At 43.5% G+C, this 20445-nt stretch overlaps 1 long non-coding RNA gene and 1 pseudogene across 2 annotated transcripts in view; both read right to left on the bottom strand.

Moving 5' to 3' along the window:
- LOC310697839 (inositol polyphosphate 5-phosphatase OCRL-like) overlaps window positions 1-20445 on the bottom strand; it is a 728228-nt pseudogene that overhangs the window by 266158 nt on the left and 441625 nt on the right. The gene's annotated exons all lie outside the window — the stretch shown is intronic.
- LOC310697717 overlaps window positions 1-20445 on the bottom strand; it is a 471107-nt gene that overhangs the window by 167059 nt on the left and 283603 nt on the right. The window lies entirely within an intron of this gene.

Here is a 20445-nt window from a genome sequence, read left to right as displayed (position 1 = left end):
AACAGGAGTACCGGATAGTCAGGAACAGGAAGCCGAGCAGGGAACAGGAGTACCGGATAGTCAGGAACAGGAGGCCGAGCAGGGATCAGGAACACAGGAAGGTCCGAAGCCAACAACGACGTTGCTCCCGCAACCTGGGGCCGGGCTGACTGGGCTTTTATCCTCTTCTAAGGCCAGGGGCGGTCCCGGCCCCCAGGAGCCCCGCCTTCTCTGGCCTTAAGGCGAGCACTCCTCCTGGGGGCAACCAGTTCCCTTCGCCTCTCTGCCCTAAGCCTCTGCAGATCAGGAGAGGCTGAAGGGTTACTGGGCCCTGGAGGAGGCTCACCTGTGGCCACTGAGTCGTCAAGCCTCTCTGGGGCCAGAAGGGTTTCACCTGGGGCCAGCTCCTGATGCACTGCCACAGGTGCAGGTTCTTCAGCATCTAGGCCTTGCCCCAGTTCAGCCGGCCCTGGAGGCGGGGACTCTTGTGCAGGCTGGGATTCCTCTGTTTCATCCTCCGAATCGGAATCCCAGGCCATCACAGGGAGAGAGAGAACGTCATCTGGGGAAGAATGTCCAGGTGACACCAGGAAGAAGGAAGAGGGAGAAAGCATCTCGGAGGATAGGCTCCGAGACTCTGGCACTGAAGGCAATGAAGAGAGTGGAGGGGCACCACTGGGCACGCCCACTCTGCACAGAAGGGTTACGCGCAGAGAGGCGAGGCGGAGGTTGTCCGTCAAGGAGCTTTTATGCTGGAGGAAATTTAGAAGACGCCCACTCACGGATTCGTCGAGCGACTGAGCAGCAGCAGCACCCAGGCTGCTCAGTCAGGGAAAGACACAACCCACCCCTAAGCAGTTTGGAACAGCTAGAGGTTTACACACAAGCAACCCCATTTCACGTGACAACAACTTTCTCCCCCGCCTTCTCCTCAATTGTTTTGATTAGGAAATCAAAAGCTGCCTTCTACCAGGTCAGAATGAATTTCTGACCAGGACTTCTGGGGTCAGCGCCAGCGGCTACTCGCGGGGAATCCCTTTTAAGGGCTCCGGAGCGAAGTGGGGTGAGCGGCGCGGTGCTGCGAACTGATTGCTACTTTCACGGAGTGAAGCCGCACAGCCATTGCTGGGGAGCGCTGACTTTTTTCCTGTGGACATTTGGATCTAAAGTAACTACCCGTGAGTAAAGTGAAGAAATTGGACTTTTAATAAGTTGAATTTGGCGACGAACGGGGGAGGCGTAAAACAGGAAGTCCGCCTTCCTCTTTTTGTAAATAGTGGGAAGCAAGGAGGTTTAAACTAAAGCCTGAAAGACTGCTTTTGACATCTAAATCTTCAGTATAAAAATAGCGAACCCCCCCCCCCTTGGTTGCAGGGGAAAAGGGGGGGATTTCTGGACATTATTAGCCTGCAGAAAAACAGGGTAAAAGCTAAATTTTCACCACTCGGAACCTGGGAACGGCAGGCATTAAAATTGCTGTATCGTGGAGCCCCGCATTGACTGGGTACAGACTATTTGACTGTCAGTGAGTGAAACATTGTTTCAATTATTTTCTCTTGGCTTAAAACTTTCAACTACGTTTCTGAACTAAAGTTAAGGTTTGATACTAACTATACCAGCATAACTTGTTAGAGTAACTTTTAAAGAGAAAAACAAAAAGAAAAGGATACTTTGGACTAATAAAAGATAAACAACAACTACTTCCCTCTAGAGGAGGATTTTGAAACTGTTATAAGGAGTGGAATTTTCCAGTTTTAAAGATAAAGCCCTGGGACTGTACCTGACCTTGAAGGCCTTGAGTGTTATGGCAGATGGGAAGGAAAAAATAGACTCGTTACAAGAAAAGACAACTAGATCTGGTAGGATCTTTCGGAGAGCTTCTACATCTGGCCCTTCTGCTCCCTCTGCAGCTGTGTCAATGTATACTAAACCAAAAAGAGGAATGCCCTCGGAAGAAGATTGGGCTCTTGTTTTAAGTAAAATTAACAACTCTTTGGAACAAATGAATAAAAAATTGGACCAAAATACACAAAGTATAAAAAGCTTGGAACAAAAGGTTAATTCTAACACAGAAGCTATAGAGACATTAGTTAAGGAATCTAATTCAACTAGACAGACTGCGGAGGAAGCCAAGGAAAAGATTGTTACTGTCGAAGCGAAGGTAGCACAATTGGAAATAGAGGTCCCAAATGTGTGGAAACAAGTACAAGACCAGAAGCAGATGCTTTCTATGTTTGAGCTCAAGGAGAAACAGACAAATTTGAGAATCCGGGGAGTACCTGAACTAGAAAAAGACTCCTTGATAGACTTTCTTACAGAGTAATTTGCAGCCTTTTGGAATCGGGACTTACAAAAAGAGGAGTTTAAAATTGTGAGAGCCTTTAGACTTGGAAGAGGAGGGAAGAAGGAGAAGAACAGAATAAGAGACTGTTTGATTACACTCCGATCGAAGGAAGAGAGGGATAAAATCTTGAGTTGGCATTACGAGGAGGCCTTGACAATACACAAATTTAGAGTGGAGATATTTAAAGATATTCCTAAATATCTTTTAGATTTGAGATTTAATTTCAGAGATTTGGTTGAACTGCTGAGAAGGAACAGAATCAATTTTCGGTGGGAATTTCCTCAAGGCCTATCCTTTAGCTTTAAAGGAAGAAAAATAAAGATAAGATCAGTAGAGGATAAAACAAAGTTCCTGCACAACCACGAAGAAGACCTACAGAAGGGAATCGGAAAAGAGCCAACAACACCGGAAAGAGGGTCACCAGATAGAGGATTGGAGCAAAGAGTACGGAAGAGAGCATCAACAAAAAAAGATACTTTGGATACCTTGGACATCTCATCACTGTCTTTTGGATTGGACCCCCCTGATAAGGAGCCAACACTACTACCACCAACAGAAGAGGAGCAAGATCTGGGGGCAGTTGGGGGAGTACCAAAGTAGTCTCAGGATGGTGCTGCAGGCCCTGAGCTGGAATGTGCATGGCCTTAACATTTCAAAGAAAAGGCGACGAGTGTTTCATTTATTGAAAAAAGAGCAACTGGACTTGATTTGTTTACAAGAAACGCATGTGACAAGGTTACACAGGAAATAATTAAGCAACCAAAAATTAGGCCAAGAATTTATTTCATCGGATAAAGTTAAAAAAAGAGGAGTGGTTCTCTACGCAAAGGAGAACCTATCACCTAAATTTGTCTTTAAAGATGAACAAGGAAGACTTGTAGCAATTGAAATCCAATTTCAAGGAGATAAATTTTTGGTGATAGGTATCTATGCACCAAATGAAGGGAAATCGGGATTCTTTAAAAAGCTACATGAAATCTTGATGGACTATTTGGATTACAATATGATTTTAATGGGAGACATGAATGGTGTTGTATCTATGAATATGGATAAGGTGCAAAGACAAACAATCACTAAAGATGGAAGACTACCAAAAACATTTTTTTATATGACTGAAAATTTAGACTTCATTGACATTTGGAGAATGAAGAATCCTCTGGGAAGAGAGGGAACTTTCTTCTCGGAGGCAAAAATGACATGGACAAGAATTGACCAAATCTGGGTAACTAGAGGACTGGCTCCAAAGATCAGCAAGGTTGAAATTTGTCCAAAGACCAGCTCTGATCATAATGCTGTGAAGATGGAAATGAAATTAATGCCAACTGGTTCCTTCAGATGGAGGATGAATGACTCTTTGTTTAGGAATGATGAATTTATTAAAAAGGCCCAAAAAACTTTGAAAGATTATTTTGAGATAAATATGAATACTACAGTGGAAAAAAGAGTAATCTGGGACGCAAGTAAAGCCGTAATGAGAGGTTTTTTGATACAACAGAATGCAATTAAGAAGAGAATGCAAAATGAGAAAAAAGATAAAATTTTGGAAAAAATAAAAGAAGGAGAGAAGAAACTGAGGGCGAAACCAAAGTCCCAGGAAATTCTAAAAGAAATAAAGCTTTACCAAGTACAATATATGAAAATGATGAATCAGGAAATAGAATGGAAGATTAAACAGATGAGACAAAAGACATTTGAATCGGCAAATAAGTGTGGGAAACTGCTGGCTTGGCAATTGAAAAAAAGACAAAAATTAAATACTATCACGAATCTGGAAGTGGAAGGAAAGAACATACAGAATCCAGCTGAAATTAGAAGGTGCTTCCAGAGGTATTTCAAACAATTATATACACAAGAAAAGCAGAATGAAATGGATATTGATAAATTCCTGGAAATAAATGGATTACAAAAAAATTCCCAAGAAAATAAATTAATGCTTGATTATAAAATAACGGATCAGGAAGTAGAAGGGGCCATTCAGAATATGCAACTAGGTAAATCTCCAGGACCGGATGGACTGACTTCTAGATACTACAGATCTTTGAAAGAATGGTTAATACAACCATTAAAGGAAGTCTGTAATGAAATATTGGAAGGGAAAAGGGCACCTGAGTCGTGGAAAGAACCATACATTACACTTATACCAAAATTAGAGTCTGAAAAGACGCAACTTAAAAACTACCGTCCCATATCACTGCTTAATGTGAATTATAAAATTTTCACAGACATTTTGGCTAAAAGATTAAAAAAGGTGCTAGCAGAAGAAATTCATAAAGACCAAGCGGGCTTTCTCCCGGGCAGGCATTTGTCTGATAATACGAGGAATATAATTAATATTCTAGAAAAGCTACAAGTGAAGATTAACACTAAAGCAGTTCTGATTTTTGTGGACGCGGAGAAAGCCTTTGACAATATTTCCTGGTGTTTTATGAAGAAGAATTTATCAGGGATGGGGGTTGGTAAAAGCTTTGGAAATGGCATAGGTGCAATTTACTCAAAACAAAAGGCTAAATTAATTGTGAATAACGTAGTGACGGAAGAATTCAAGATTGAGAAAGGAACACGACAGGGCTGCCCAATCTCTTCATTGTTTTTTATTTCGGTCCTGGAGGTTCTGTTAAATATGATTAGAAGGGACCAATAAGTTAAAGGTATACAAGTGGGAGCTAAACAGTACAAACTGAAAGCATTTGCAGATGACCTAGTATTGACTTTACAGAAGCCAGAATCAAGTACAAAAAGAGTATTAGAATTGATTCAAGAATTTGGCCAGGTAGCAGGTTTTAAGCTGAATAAGATGAAAACTAAGGTTCTGGAGAAAAACCTGAATGTGATTGAGAGAGAGAAGTTTCAGAGGGAGACAGGTCTGACACTGGTTAAGAAAGTGAAATATTTAGGGGTTAATATGACTGCTAAGAATGTGAATCTATTTAAGGATAACTATGAAAAATGTTGGACTGAAGTGAAAAAAGATTTAGAAATATGGTCAAATTTGAAGCTATCGTTGCTAGGCCGAGTTGCTGTGATAAAAATGAATGTATTGCCAAGAATGTTATTTCTGTTTCAATCACTGCAAATTTTGGACAAAATGGACTGTTTCAAGAAGTGGCAGAGAGATATTTCTAGATTTGTCTGGCAGGGCAAGAAGCCTCGTATAAAATTTAAGATTTTAACTGATGCTAAAGAAAGAGGGGGATTTGCCCTGCCAGACATAAAACTTTATTATGAATCAGCCGCTTTTTGCTGGCTGAGAGAATGGATGCTTCTTGAAAACACGGGTGTCAGGGGTTCAGGAGCAGAGGCAAGGGCAAGGGAGGAAACAGAGAGCGAGGGGGAGGAGGCAGAAGAAAAGATGAGTGATGACGAGGACCCGAGATCTCCGAGTCTTTCCAGTGAATCAGAAGATTCACAGAAAGGAGCACCAGTGGCCAGGGCAAGGGGGGAGCCTAGGGGGACACCCCAGGAAGAAAGGGCCAGAGGGGGCTCAGAGGGGAGCAGTTGGAAATCGGGACCAGCGTCACCAACAGAGAGCAGGGGAGAGGAAGGGCGCCAGGGATCAAGCGCTGGAAGCTCACAACAGGAGGGAGGGCACGAGTCAGGAGTGGCCACACCTCCATCGGGGAGCGAAGAAACGGTCAGACGGAAAGTGGAAGGTTGGGCGCGCGCGCCAAGTTCAAATGCACAGGAAGGTGGCGCAGTAAGCAGCCCGGAAAGGGAGCCAGGTCCTAAAGCCCGGCGCAAGGAGACAGGAGGGTCCGGGGGGTCAGCGTCAGAAGAATCCCGGAAGGAAGAGACCCCGGGGGGCAGAGGGACCCAGAGAAGAACAGTCAGGCGGAAAAGGTGGAGTAAGGCTAGGGTATTAAGTTGGTGTACAGGGGGCGGAGACTCAGACGGAGCTTCACCGGTCTAACCCTTAAGACGTAGAGTTGCGCGCAGCAGCTTGAGAATGGAAACTGTAACTCAATAAAAGACTTTTACAAGTGACCGCTGGCTAGCGTGATCCTCTGTGAGCTAGGATCTGGAAGCAGCTCTGACAACGGGTGTTTTGGATTTGGAAGGTTTCAATAATGTATTTGGTTGGCATGCATATTTGTGGTATGACAAGGTCAAAGCACACAAAGCGTTCAAAAACCATATTGTAAGAAAAGCACTGTTTAATGTCTGGATAAGATATAAGGATTTGTTAGAAAATAAAACCCCAAGATGGCTGTCACCTATGGAGGCAAAGGCCCAGAAAAAACTCAATATGGAGGCCAAATGGCCGAAGTATTGGGAAATTTTGGAACAAGAGGGTGACAGATTAAAATTACAGAGCTTTGAAAAATTAAAAAACAGAGTGCGAGATTGGCTCCATTATTACCAAATAATGGAGGCATATAATCAGGATAAAAAACTAGGTTTTCAGGTGGAAAAATCAAAGCTGGAAACAGAATTGGTAGACCCTAAAGTTAAGAATTTGTCAAGAATGTATAACTTGCTGTTGAAATGGAATACTCAGGATGAAATGGTGAAATCTGCTATGATTAAATGGGCACAGGATGTTGGACATAATATAATGATGGCTGACTGGGAACAGTTATGGACCACCGGTATGAAATTTACGGCATGCAATGCCTTAAAAGAAAGTTTAATGAAAATGATTTACAGGTGGTACATAACACCAGTCAAGCTTGCAAAAATTTATCATTTGCCCGATAATAAATGTTGGAAATGTAATGAAATTGAAGGTACATTCTTTCACCTTTGGTGGACATGTCCAAAGATTAAGGCATTCTGGACTTCTGGAGGCGGCGCCATCGGCAATGGCGGACTCCTTCTAGTCTGGAGGGAGAAGCTCTGCGGAAATCGGGTCTTGCCGCTACGGCGAAGCGGGGACCCTATCGAAAACCACAGGCGGACGAAGCCTGTGACCGTGGGACTCGGCGGGCACCTAAAGCGCCCCCCCCAACTTGCAAGGGAATCCCGCGAGGGGCTCCGGAGCGGAACGGGGGATGGCGCGGTGCTGAGAGTCGATCGCTACTTCCGTGGAGTGAAGCCGCGCAGCTGTTGCCGGAGAGCGCTGACCTTTTTTCCTGTGACAATTCGGCTGCTAAACAACAACCCGTGATTAGGTCAAGATTTAAGATTGGAAACTAAAGGGAAAATAAGGCAAAATTTGGCACTGAAGCGGAAAGAAGAAGAAGAAGAAGAAGAAGAGTTTGGATTTGATATCCCGCCTTTCACTCCCCTTCAGGAGTCTCAAAGCGGCTAACATTCTCCTTTCCCTTCCTCCCCCACAACAAACACTCTGTGAGGTGAGTGGGGCTGAGAGACTTCACAGAAGTGTGACTGGCCCAAGGTCACCCAGCAGCTGCATGTGGAGGAGCGGAGACACGAACCCGGTTTCCCAGATTACGTGACTACCGCTCTTAACAACTACACCACACTGGCTCTCAGGAAAGGTGTAAACAGGAAGTCCACCTTCCGTTTTGTATAAGAAGAGTTTGGATTTGTATAAAGATTTGTATAAAGATTTGTATAAAGATTTGTATAAAGATCAAAGCAAAGACTGTTCAAGCTAAGACCGGGTGAGGTGTGTTAAAAAGACTCAAAATCCAAACGTCATATTAAAGGAATTCCCTCCCTGAATTGAAGGAGAGGGAGCGAAGAAGGGAAAGTATTTTCTGCTTATACAAAAAAATTGAAAGAAGAAAGAAGAGAAGGACAAAAAATTGGAGATATAAGACTAACACTCAATCCTTGAGAACGGACTGCCAAGATTAAACAGAACTGTTGTATTGAGAGTCACACTTTTTATGGACAATGTATCTTGCTGATAGTTAACTCAGCAAGTGAGATACTTCGAAACAGTTGAAGCTGTTATTTATTTTGTCGAAGGGGGCTGTTGAAAAGTTGGCAAGACATTCTGTTGCATTATTATTGACTCTTACTGTGTCCCCCTAGAGGCTTATTGAAACTGTTACAACTGGTTGGGGAATTTTCCATTTACAACTAGCCTGTGAAAGCTTCACTGCAAAATAAGTCTGACTGTGGGAGTGACCTTGACTTGTAGATAAAGTGTTATGGATGAAAAGACAACAAGATCTGGCAAGGTTAGACACCAACAGACCAGTGCAATACTGCAGCAACGCAGAGCATCTGCATCCGGTCCTCCAGTACCACAAGGGGAAGACCCAGTACAAGCTGGGGCGAAAGGGATGATATCAGAAGAGGGATTCACTTCAGTTCTAAGTAAGATTTATGAAACTTTGGATAAATTAAGTAAACAAGTCACAGAAGCAACAAATAAAATTGACCAAAATACTACAAGCATTAACAATTTGAGCCAGAAGGTGAATTCAAATACAGAATCAATTGAAAAACTGCTACAAGAATCAGCATCAAATCAAAAGACAGCCCAGGAAGCAAAAGAAAAAGCAGTGGCAGTAGAAGAAAAGATAACACCGATAAGTAAACAGCTTGGGGACCATCAGTCACAGCTTGGGGCCCATCAGGCACTTTTGTCTATGATTGAATTGAAGGAGAAGCAGACCAATTTGAGGGTCAGGGCGGTACCTGAACTTGAAAAAGATAATTTAATTGACTTTTTGACACAGGAATTTGCAGACTTTTGGAAACTGGATGATAAGCAAGACTTCAAGATACTAAATGCTTTCAGACTTGGAAGAGGAGAGAGTAAGAACAGGGTGAGAGACTGTTTGGTCTGTTAGGATATTTCCGTTCCACCTTAAAAGGGAGCAGGCTTTTGTAAGCAACAGAGTCTGCGCATGTCCTATTCACAGGATGTTTATGCTTGCTGTTTTTTCCTTTCGTTTTCTCAGTTGGCCAGAGATGCTGACACAGAACGGTCACGTTTTCTTTTGTTCTGTTAAACGCTAATAAAGTCTGAAAATTATGCTCTTCTGCGGTGCAAGCTTTTGGCTATGTTTCTGCTGATAAACAGTGTACACCCAGCCCTGGAATGTGGCTAGGAATTTCCAGAGGCTTCGTGTCGCTAACTGCTGGATCTGCCTGTCTACGGGAGGCCGATGGATCGTCCAGAACTCCGGCTTGGGGGCTCATGATGGACACTATCTCCCTGGCAGTTTCCCAACAACAAGGTTATGGGCCCAGATTCACGGCACCTACAGGAGAGTAAAGCTGCAACAGACTGCGTTTGTTTGAGAGGTATGAAGGGGGGAAAGGCGAAAGGGACGGACGCTTTTTCTGTTATACCTCGGCAAAGAGCCTTTGATCTACGGCAAGGCTTAATTGGCCTGGGAGCCGAGCCAGAAAGAGTTCGTGATTAATGAGCTGCCAAGATAAGGAGTCTTTCAAGTTAAAATAGACTCACGGCTACTGCCAAAAGCTGGAATGGAATTTTTCCAAGCTTATGGAAATGCTGAATGCCTTAAGTTGGATGGGCAGAATTATGAACCCTGGGCAAAATGGTGTGAGAGTTTACTGCGTCAGTTTGGGGTGTGGCATGTTGTTTCTGGAGCCCCCCCAGTTCCTCTGACAGAGAGATGGAAATCAGCTGATTCGAAAGCGATGGACATAATAGTCCTATCCGTATCTCTTGAGGAAATTAAGACGCTGGCTGGCAACACCACTGCACGTGCAATGTGGTCTGCTTTAAAAGAAGCTCATTTGCCAGTAATCCCAGCCCAGAGTTTGACTGCATTGGAGGTCCTAGCTGTTTCCCAGAATGCGAATGAGTCCAGGGATGCTGAGGGCACCGGTTGCAAGCTGCAGGGGGAGCTGACCGTCACGTCATCCCAGGCAGCATTCCAGCCTCCAGGGGGAGCCAAGGAGTCGGCAGCTGAGAGCTCTGTTTCTCATGGGAACCAAGGCCATCGCCTTTGCAGAAGCCGGAAAGGCAAAGGTAAACAGATGCCTGCAGATGGCCAGGAGCAGAGGGAGGGTGAAGAGCCCGCGGCGCCAGGGAAAAACAAAGCGTTGTTTACTGGCACAGCTTCACCAAAGGCTAAAGGCACGTCTGCAGATGGCCAGAAGCAGGGGGGCGAGCTGCAAAAGCCCACGTCAGTGGAAAGCAAGGTTTTGCTTGCTGGCACAGCTTCACCAAAGGCTAAAGGCAAGTCTGCTGGCCAGGAGCAGCAGGGGGGCAAGCTGCGAAACAAGGGTTTGCTTGCTGTAAAGACTGCTCCAACAGCCAAAGGCAGCTTTGTTGTGGATTCAGGCTGCACGCGCCACATTTCGAAGGATCGCCATCTCTTTATCTCCTTCAAGCCTCAGGAAGGTGAGATCCACCTGGCTGATGGAAGGACGTTGCAAATTGCTGGAGAAGGGACTGTGAAACTTGCAAGTCTGCACACAACCATCAGCGGTGTACTTTTTGTTCCAGGAGCGGCGAGCAACTTGTTGAGTGTCCCACAGCTTACTGGGCGTGGTTTTCAGATTTCCTTCAAGAGGAGCGTCTGTGTCATCAGTAAAGGCAAAGAGGACTATTTGCATGCAAAGTTTATGGATGGTTTGTTCCATATAACTTATGATGACACTGTTGCTGTGAATAATGCTGATTCTTGTTGTGTTGCACAAACTAACAAAGTTCTTCATGCAGGTTGCATTCACGATGCGCATCGAAGGTTTGGTCACCTCTCTTGGAAGGCACTGGCCAAGATGCCAGAGGTGGTTGAAGGTTTGAACATCAAACCTTGTAAATTTCACATGAAATGTGTATCTTGTGCAGAGAACAAGGTGAAGGTTGCTCCAAAAGGCAAGGAGTCTAGCAGGCAGGCTTCCAAGCCCTACCAGCTAGTGCATGCGGACCTGGTTGGTCCACTAGCGCCCTCTATAGGAGGAGCAAGGTACTTCATGATTCTGATTGATTCTTTTTCTAGGTACATTCATGTGTATTTGCTCGAACAGAAATCGCAAGCGTTTCCAAAGTTTAAGGAATTCTGTGCTTGGTTAGAAAATGTGCACGGTAAACGTATTTCTTGTTTTTTTACTGATCGGGGCGGGGAGTTTACTTCTCAGCAGTTTGAAGCTTTCCTGACTGAGAAGGGAATCCAGCATGACATGTCAACGCCCAGATCGCCATGGATGAATGGGCTTGCGGAGAGAGCAAATCAAACATTGCTACAAGGAATCAAGACCTTGTTGCATGATGCCAATCTCCCTGATAAGTTTTGGGGGGAGGCTTTGGGGAATTTTGTTTATTCCTTTAATCGCAGATTGTCATCACCCATTGGTTGTACCCCCTATGAGAAGATGTTTGGCAAGAAACCCAACACCAAACACATGAGAATCTTTGGTTCAGACATGTGGGTACGCACACAACAAACCAACAAGCTTGGGAAGCGTGGGGCACATGGTTTGTTCATGGGGTACGAAAAAGGTGCATACAGGGTATGGATGACTGACTCTAAGTCCATAAAGTTCACAAGGAGTGTTGACTACAATCCTAAGTGGGGGGAAAATGTGGGAATTTTCCAGTGTTACCCAGAAGAGGATGAAGGTGATGTCAGGCAAGCAGCTAAAGCTGAGGATGCTGCTGCTGATGATGAGGATGAGGATGAGGATGAGGATGAGGATGATGATGAGGATGATGATGATGATGATCAGAGTTCGGATTCCAGTTCAGTGGGCGGCGCTGCTGCTGATGTCAGTGAAAGTGATGACACAGCAGACTACCAGAGCGCAAAGGCCTCAGTCAGACCATCTGATGCGTCTGACAATGAACTGGAGGAACCACTGTTCACCATTGGTCATTTTTCTCCTAAGAAAGAGGAGATGAGTCCAGAAGACTTGCGTCTAGTACGTAGGTCTGAAAGGGCGACCAAGGGCAGACCTCCAAAGAGGTATGCTGATGAGTTTGCTAAGACAGCAACAGCTGTTCTTAGTAGCTCAGAGAAGGTGTGGGAACCTTCAAGCTTCAAAGAGGTTCAGGAGTTAACCTCTAAAGATGCTGAGCCTTGGCTTAATGCCATGAAGGCTGAAGTTGATTCCTTGAACAGGAACCAAACTTGGGAATTGGTACCGGTAGTCCCAGGAATGAGACTGGTTGGCAGCAAATGGGTCTTCAAGGCCAAGACAGACCAGAATGGCAAGGTAGTCAGACACAAAGCCAGATTGGTTGCCAGAGGTTTTTCACAGGTACCAGGACAGGATTACCACGAGACCTACTCACCCACAGTCAAATATGAGAGCATTCGGCTGATGCTCAAGGTCGCTGCGGAGGAGAAACTGCATGTTTCCCACCACGACATTAATACAGCTTTTTTGTACGGGATTTTGAATGAACAGCTGTTCATGCTTCCACCTGATGGGATGGAGATACAGAAGGGTATGGTCTGTAAACTGCGGAAATCCTTATATGGTCTCAAGCAGAGTGCCAGGTGTTGGAACACAAAACTCACTGAGACATTGCTTTCTCTAGGTTTTCACCAGGGCAAAGCTGATCCATGTGTGTTTGTCAAGAAGGAGGGGCAAAACAAACTGTATTGTTTATGTTTTGTTGATGATCTTCTGATGTTTTGGAAGAATCAGGCTTTTTACCAAAGCACCCTAGCTCAGCTGAAGGAGCACTTTGACATGAAGGATCTTGGTGAGGTATCCAACTATCTTTCTCTGCAGGTGGAGAAGGACCAAGCAGGTAATTTTCTGGTACACCAAACACAGAAAATTGCTGATGTGTTAACCAGGTTGAATTTGGTTGATGCAAACCCAGCAGACACACCGATGGTGACAGGTTACCAGGTAGACAGTACTGCTGAAGCGTTTTCTGACACAACGCTGTACAGATGCATTCTAGGCAAGCTGAATTTCATTGCCAGATGTTCAAGACCTGACATAGCTGTAAGCTGTAATCTGCTTAGCAGACATGCTAACAATCCTACGGTTCAGGATTGGAAAGCTCTGAAGCGCATAGCCCGCTATTTGAAAGGGACTATGCACTACAGGCTGAGGTTCACCAGTCAGAAGACTGGAGGTCTTGAAATCTTTGCAGATGCAAGTTTTGGAAGTGACACCACGGATGGTACAAGCACTTCTGGTGTGTGCTACATGTACAACCACTGCCTGTTTGACTGGTTGTGCAGGAAGCAGACAACAGTGAGCCTAAGTTCCTGTGAAGCAGAACTCAATGCTCTGTCATTTTCACTCATGGATTGTGAATGGTTGATGCAACTGTTTAAGGACATCAGGGTGTCTGTGAAATGTCCTGTACAAGTGTATCAAGACAATAGATCGTGTTTGGCTTTGCTGAACTCCGAGAGTTGCAAGCAGAGAACCAAGTACTTGCAGATTAAGCTACATCGTGCAAGAGAGTGTATCCAGAAAGGACTGATTCAGGTGTCCTACATGGCAGGAAATGAAATCCCTGCTGATCTGTTGTCTAAGGTTGTTAACAAAGAACAACTAAAGGTTTATGTACAAAAGTTGCAATTGGGTGAACCACAGGTACAACAGGTTACACGGAAAGGGGGAGGATGTTAGGATATTTCCGTTCCACCTTAAAAGGGAGCAGGCTTTTGTAAGCAACAGAGTCTGCGCATGTCCTATTCACAGGATGTTTATGCTTGCTGTTTTTTCCTTTCGTTTTCTCAGTTGGCCAGAGATGCTGACACAGAACGGTCACGTTTTCTTTTGTTCTGTTAAACGCTAATAAAGTCTGAAAATTATGCTCTTCTGCGGTGCAAGCTTTTGGCTATGTTTCTGCTGATAAACAGTGTACACCCAGCCCTGGAATGTGGCTAGGAATTTCCAGAGGCTTCGTGTCGCTAACTGCTGGATCTGCCTGTCTACGGGAGGCCGATGGATCGTCCAGAACTCCGGCTTGGGGGCTCATGATGGACACTATCTCCCTGGCAGTTTCCCTTCGATCAAAAGAGGAGAGAGACAAAATATTGAGCCTGCATTACCAGAATACTTTGACAATACAAGATTCAAGAGTGGAGATATTTAAGGATATTCCGAAACATCTTTTGGACCTTAGGTCCAACTATGGAGATTTGGTGACCCTGCTGAAAGGCAATAGAACCATCTTTAGGTGGGAATTCCCTCAAGGCCTATCTTTTACCTTTACAGGTAAAAAGTTTAAAATAAGATCAGTGGAGGAGAAAGAAAAATTTCTGAGAGATCATGAAGAAGACCTGCAAAAAGGAGTGGAAGGAGAGCCAGGAGCCTTACGACCAGGAATATCAGGCAAAGCACTACCACCTTTGGGATTGGACAAATTACAGAAAGTGATACCACCGTCAGGACAAGAGGAGTCATTGGGAGCAGTTGGAGGGAAATAATTTAAATACATCATGTCTCTGCAACTATTAAGTTGGAATATTCACGGACTTAATTCCCCGGAGAAAAGGAAGAAAGTTTTTCATTTATTGAAAAAGGAACAATTGGACTTAATTTGTTTGCAGGAAACACATGTGATAAGGCTACATAGGAAAATACTGATTAACAAGAGACTGGGCCAAGAATTTATTTCATCAGACAAGGTTAAAAAGCGAGGAGTAGTCATTTATGCAAAAGAGAGCCTATCACCGAAATTTGTTTTTAAAGATGACCAAGGAAGATTTATTGCAATTGAAATCCAAACACAAGGAGAAAAAATTCTGATAATTGGAGTATATGCACCGAATGAGGGGAAATCTGAATTTTATAAAAAGCTGCATGAGACTTTGTTGGACTATATGGACTATAACATTATTTTGATGGGAGACATGAATGGAGTGGTATCCACAAACATGGATAAGTCGCAGAGACAGGTAGTTACTAAAGATGGTAGTCTACCAAAAACTTTTTTTGAATTGACTGACAATATGGATTTGACTGACATTTGGAGAATTAGGAATCCCTTGGGTAGAGAGGGAACCTTCTTTTCTGAAGCCCAAAAGACATGGACAAGAATTGACCAAATCTGGATAACTAGAGGACTGGCACCTAAGATTAGGAAGGTTGAGATCTGCCCCAAGACGTGCTCCGACCATAATGCCGTGAAAATGGAGATGAAATTAACACCAACTGGTTCCTTCAGATGGAGGATGAATGACACCTTGTTTAGAGATCAAGAGGTGATTAAGAAGGCCCAAAAAACTCTGAGAGACTATTTTGAGATAAATTTGAAAACTACTGTGGAAAAAAGAGTAATCTGGGACGCAAGTAAAGCAGTTATGAGGGGGTTTCTGATTCAACAGAATTCATTAAAGAAGAGAGCCCAAAATGAGAAAAAAGAAAAAAATATGGAAAAAATAAAAGAGGGCGAGAAGAAACTGAGAGTGAAACCCAATTCACAAGAGATTCTGAGAGAAATAAAGTTACATCAAGTGCAATATATGAAGATGATGAATCAGGAAATTGAATGGAAAATTAAACAAATGAAACAAAGGACTTTTGAATCGGCAAATAAATGTGGGAAACTGTTGGCTTGGCAGATGAAGAAAAGACAAAAACTTAATACCATTACTAACTTGGAAGTGGAAGGAAAAAACATTCAGAATCCAGTGGAAATTAGAAAATGCTTCCAGAGGTATTTTAAACAACTATATACACAAGGGCCCCAGAAAGAGTTTGATATAGACCAGTTTTTGAAAACAAACGGATTGCAAAAAAATCTCTCAAGAAAATAAGATAATGTTGAATCATAAAATTACGGAACAGGACGTAGAAGGTGCCATTCAGAATATGCAATTGGGAAAATCTCCAGGGCCGGATGGCTTAACCTCAAAATACTATAGAACTTTGAAGGACTGGATAATTCAACCACTAAAGGAGGTTTGTAATGAAATTTTGGAGGAGGGAAAAGCGCCAGAGTCGTGGAAAGAAGCATATATTACACTTATACCAAAAACTGAGTCTGAAAAGACACAACTTAAGAACTACTGACCCATATCCCTGCTAAATGTGGATTACAAAATATTTGCTGACATTTTGGCTAAAAGGCTAAAAAAAGTACTAGGGGAAGAGATACATAAGGACCAAGCTGGCTTTCTCCCAGGCAGACACTTGTCTGACAACACGAGGAATATAATTAACATTTTGGAGAAGTTGCAAGAGGACATTAACACTAAAGCAGTTTTAATCTTTGTGGACGCCGAGAAAACTTTTGATAATATTTCTTGGAGTTTTATGAAGAAAAATCTTCAGGGGATGGGGGTCGGTCAAGAGTTTGAAAATGGTATAAGTGCAATTTATTCAGAACAAAAGGCTAAACTAATAGTTAACAATGTGGTGGCAGAGGAATTTAAGATAGAGAAAGGGACACAACAAGGCTTCCCAATTTCCCCATTACTTTTCATTTCGGTCTTGGGGGTTCTGCTAAATATGATTAGAAGGGACCATTTGATTAAAGGTATAATGGTCGGAGCTAAACAATACAAACTGAAAGCCTTTGCAGATGACTTAGTATTGACATTACAGGAGCCAGAATCTAGTATTAAAAGAGTATTAGAACTGATTCAAGAGTTTGGTCATGTGGCAGGATTTAAGTTGAATAAGCTAAAAACTAAAGTCCTTGAGAAAAATTTAACAACGACTGAGAAAGAGAGATTTCAGAATGAGACAGGTTTAACAGTGGTTAAGAAGGTGAAATACTTGGGGATTAATATGACAGCTAAAAATGGGAACTTATTTAAAGACAATTATGAAAAATGTTGGTCGGAGGTTAAAAAGGATTTAGAAATATGGTCAAATCTGAAGCTTTCCTTGTTGGGTCGAATTGCTGTTATAAAGATGAATGTATTGCCAAGAATGTTGTTTTTGTTTCAATCATTACAAATTTTAGACAAGATGGACTGTTTCAAGAAGTGGCAGAGAGACATTTCTAGATTCGTCTGGCAGGGCAAGAAGCCCAGAATAAAATTTAAAATACTGACTTCCGGTTAGCGCCAGCGACTAATGGCAGATTCCCTCCGAGCTCCGGAGGGAATCGGCTCTGCAGGATTGGGTCTTGCCGCTGCGGCGAAGCGGGGACCCTAAAAAATCACACCTGTGAGCGTGGTGACTCGGCGGGCACCATTTGCGCCCCCCCAAATCTGCGAAGGAGCCTTTTTAAAGGCTCCAGAACGGGGTCGGGGTGCGGTGCGGTGCTGAGAGTACTGCTTCTTCTTCTGTGGAGTGAAGCCGCAAGCCATTGTCGGAGAGCGCTGACTTCTTCTTTTGAACAATCGGACTCTAAAGTAACAACCCGTGAGTAACATGGAAATTTGGGCTCTAAAGAAAAAATTTGTTTGAATTAGGAACGAGCGGGGAAGGGTTAAAAAGGAATTCCGCCCCCTCTTTGTAAACAACATAAAGCAAAGGACCTGCTAGCTAAGGTCGAGAGAATTTCTCTTTTCTTTTCTTTTTCGTAAAAGACTTTAATTTCACGGTTTGATATTACAAGAATTTTTACTGGAGGATTAAGAACTGGTTTTGAGAGCTGAAGTTCCACCCCCCCCCCGGGCCCGGGATCGCCCCGTGGGAGAGCCTGTTGATGAAGTATTGAAGAGCTTGACAGCTGTCAAGTCAGCTGTCAAGATGGAAAAAGAGAACCCTGTTTTTGTTGCTTCTGCCGGTTACATTGGTTACAATTTGTTACAATTTGTTGACAATAAGGAAGGGCTGTTACAAAATAACTGGATTTCTGGACTCGAGCTGAAAAGAATATTAAGGAACTAAAATCCCCCTAGAGGGACTTAGTGACATTACAGAAATGGCTGGAGGAGAAAAAATCCAGGTTGAATTGGACAGAGCATTTGTTCTCTTGGGAAAGCTACAAGGTCAATTTGATGTTATGGCTACAAATGTTTCAACTCTGGACTTAACAGTAAATAACATTCTTGGATCGGATAAGGATTGGAAACAAGGAGCTTATTTAACTGGACAAATAGAGAAATCCGAGAGTTTTGAGAATATGGAGAAGGAGACATATGTCGCCCCTGAAGAAAAGGAAGGAGGAGCTGGTGTGCAGGTGTTAAAAGAGAGTTCTACTTTGAGGCCTGGCATGATGGCAATAAAGGAAAATAAAAATCTGATGTGGAAAGCCCGGCCTGAATTGGAGATTGAGAAATGGAGAGATCTTCTTATGTGGAGATCAGAAGACCTAAGGATTACAAATGTGATTAAGGTGGAGGTTAGAGCTTTGGGGATTTTTGAACTGGAAAGGAGCAAGAAACAAGAAATGGAACACCCCATAGGCTCTACTCTCAAGTATGGAGGCCTAGCTGGAAAAAATATGGACCCTGTTGGGCCGGAGCTTCTCCAAGATTTGGTGTTTAATATCAAGGTCTATCAAAAAGACCGGCAGAGAGGAACTGAGAGACCATTAAGAGCCTCGGATGTGAGATCTCCAGGCTGATAGTAGATTAAGACTGATGGACATTGTTGGGGGCTGAAACCGGGAAAGGGGGGGTGGAATTTGGGAATCCAAAGGGTTCATAATTACAATTTATTTCATTTTTTACTTTGTTTGTTATTGTTATGTAAATTGGGAAATTTGTGGAAGGGAATCTTGGTCGACCTTAGAAAAAATGTTTTAAGAATAAGAACTGATGTATAAGTTCGATGTTTAAGTTTGGACAAGGTAAAATTGGGTTCTCTTCTTTTTTTTTTAATGAACTAAACTAAATGAAAATAAGGTTATCAAAAACAAATTAAAGGAAGGGCTGAGAAACACTGCAAAACTGTTGTTTGAGAACCCTACCCCTCAAGTTCTCTCCAGGTACATACAATGCTCCCTTGTAATACAGCACCCCTTCCTTCGCCTCAAAACCCCCATGGTTTTCCCCTGCTTCTCTGAGTTCTCTGATTTTGTTTTGAGCGAACTCGTCGTCTCTCGTAAGTTCGGCTAGTTCTCGTTCCCCGACCAACACTCCCCCACACACCCATCGGTCCTCGGGGATCACGTGCCTGACTTCTGGTGGTCCCTCTCCTTCCATGTACTCTGGCTTCTGGGAGAGAGCATCTGCTCTTATGTTTTCCTCTCCCGGCATGTACCGAATCTTGAAGAAAAACTTGGAAAATTCTTGTGCCCACTGCACCTGTCTCTGGTTGAGCACCCGCGCTGTCCTCCAGTATTCCAGGTTCTTATGGTCCGTACACACCTGGATCTTATACTGTGCTCCTATTAACAAATGTCTCCAGCGTCGAAATGCTGCATAAATAGCAAGCAGTTCACGGTCATACACCGTGTAGTTTTGCTCCGATTTGCTCAGCTTCCTTGAGAAGAAGGCGCACGGCCTCCAGCTGGACTGGTTTCCCCGCTGGAGCAGTACCGTTCCGATGGCTCGGTCTGACGCATCTGTCTCCAGCCTCATTGGCTTCTGCAGATCTACATGCAGGAGCTGCTCTTCCGCAGCGAAGGCCTTCTTTAGCTTTTTAAAGGACTGCTGTGCATCTTCCGTCCAGACGAACTTCCTTTTGCTACTGAGACAATCTGTGATGGGCGCGGTTAAGTGGGCGAAGTTCTTGATGAACTTCTGGTAGAAGTTGCTGAACCCTAACAAATCTTAGCTAATAGGAATAGAGTCTACTGGGTCAGACAGACTTCAGCTGATAGAACACCACCTTCATTTGAGCTGGAAAAACCCTCCTATAATATTGGTGCACAGGACTGTAGAGGCGACGGTAAATCTGAGTATAAACTGGGATTGCCAATATTAACCACAAGAAAAAAGCCACAAAGCAAATATCTGGACTAGCCTGAGTGGAGGCAAGAGTGGAAGAACGTTTGGAATGCGGATAACTCCTCTTTGGACTTGCTAATACTGCTAATATTATAGGGGGGCATGGTATTGAGGGCTGTGTAAAACTAGATGGAAATATTTGGGACTGGGCAAAACCCGTTGTTCTTATTTAACCTCTTGGATTAGGGAGAGAGGAAGGGGCTTAGTTGTCAACACGTAATTGATAAGTATAAAATTGAAGAGTGGGAACTTTTGAGTTTTATAGATACAATGTCGAACACAGCAAAGAGAGCAGAGGGAGGGACACCAATAGAAAGAAAGGGATCCAAACAGGAAACAGACTTCAAAGCAGATATTTTAAGAATGTTTGCGGAAATTAAACAAAGTGAGAAAAACTTAGAAGTAAAATTAGAACAAGTAGACAATAAGATAGGGAAAATGGACAAAAAAATGGACGAAACAGTCAATGAACTAAAAGGGCAAATAAAGGAAGTATTTAGGAGGACACAAGCTGTA

Source organism: Podarcis liolepis (assembly GCF_965112155.1).
Source record: "Podarcis liolepis genome assembly, chromosome: W".
Lineage (NCBI taxonomy): Eukaryota > Metazoa > Chordata > Lepidosauria > Squamata > Lacertidae > Podarcis > Podarcis liolepis.
This window is presented reverse-complemented; position numbering and strand designations above follow the sequence as displayed.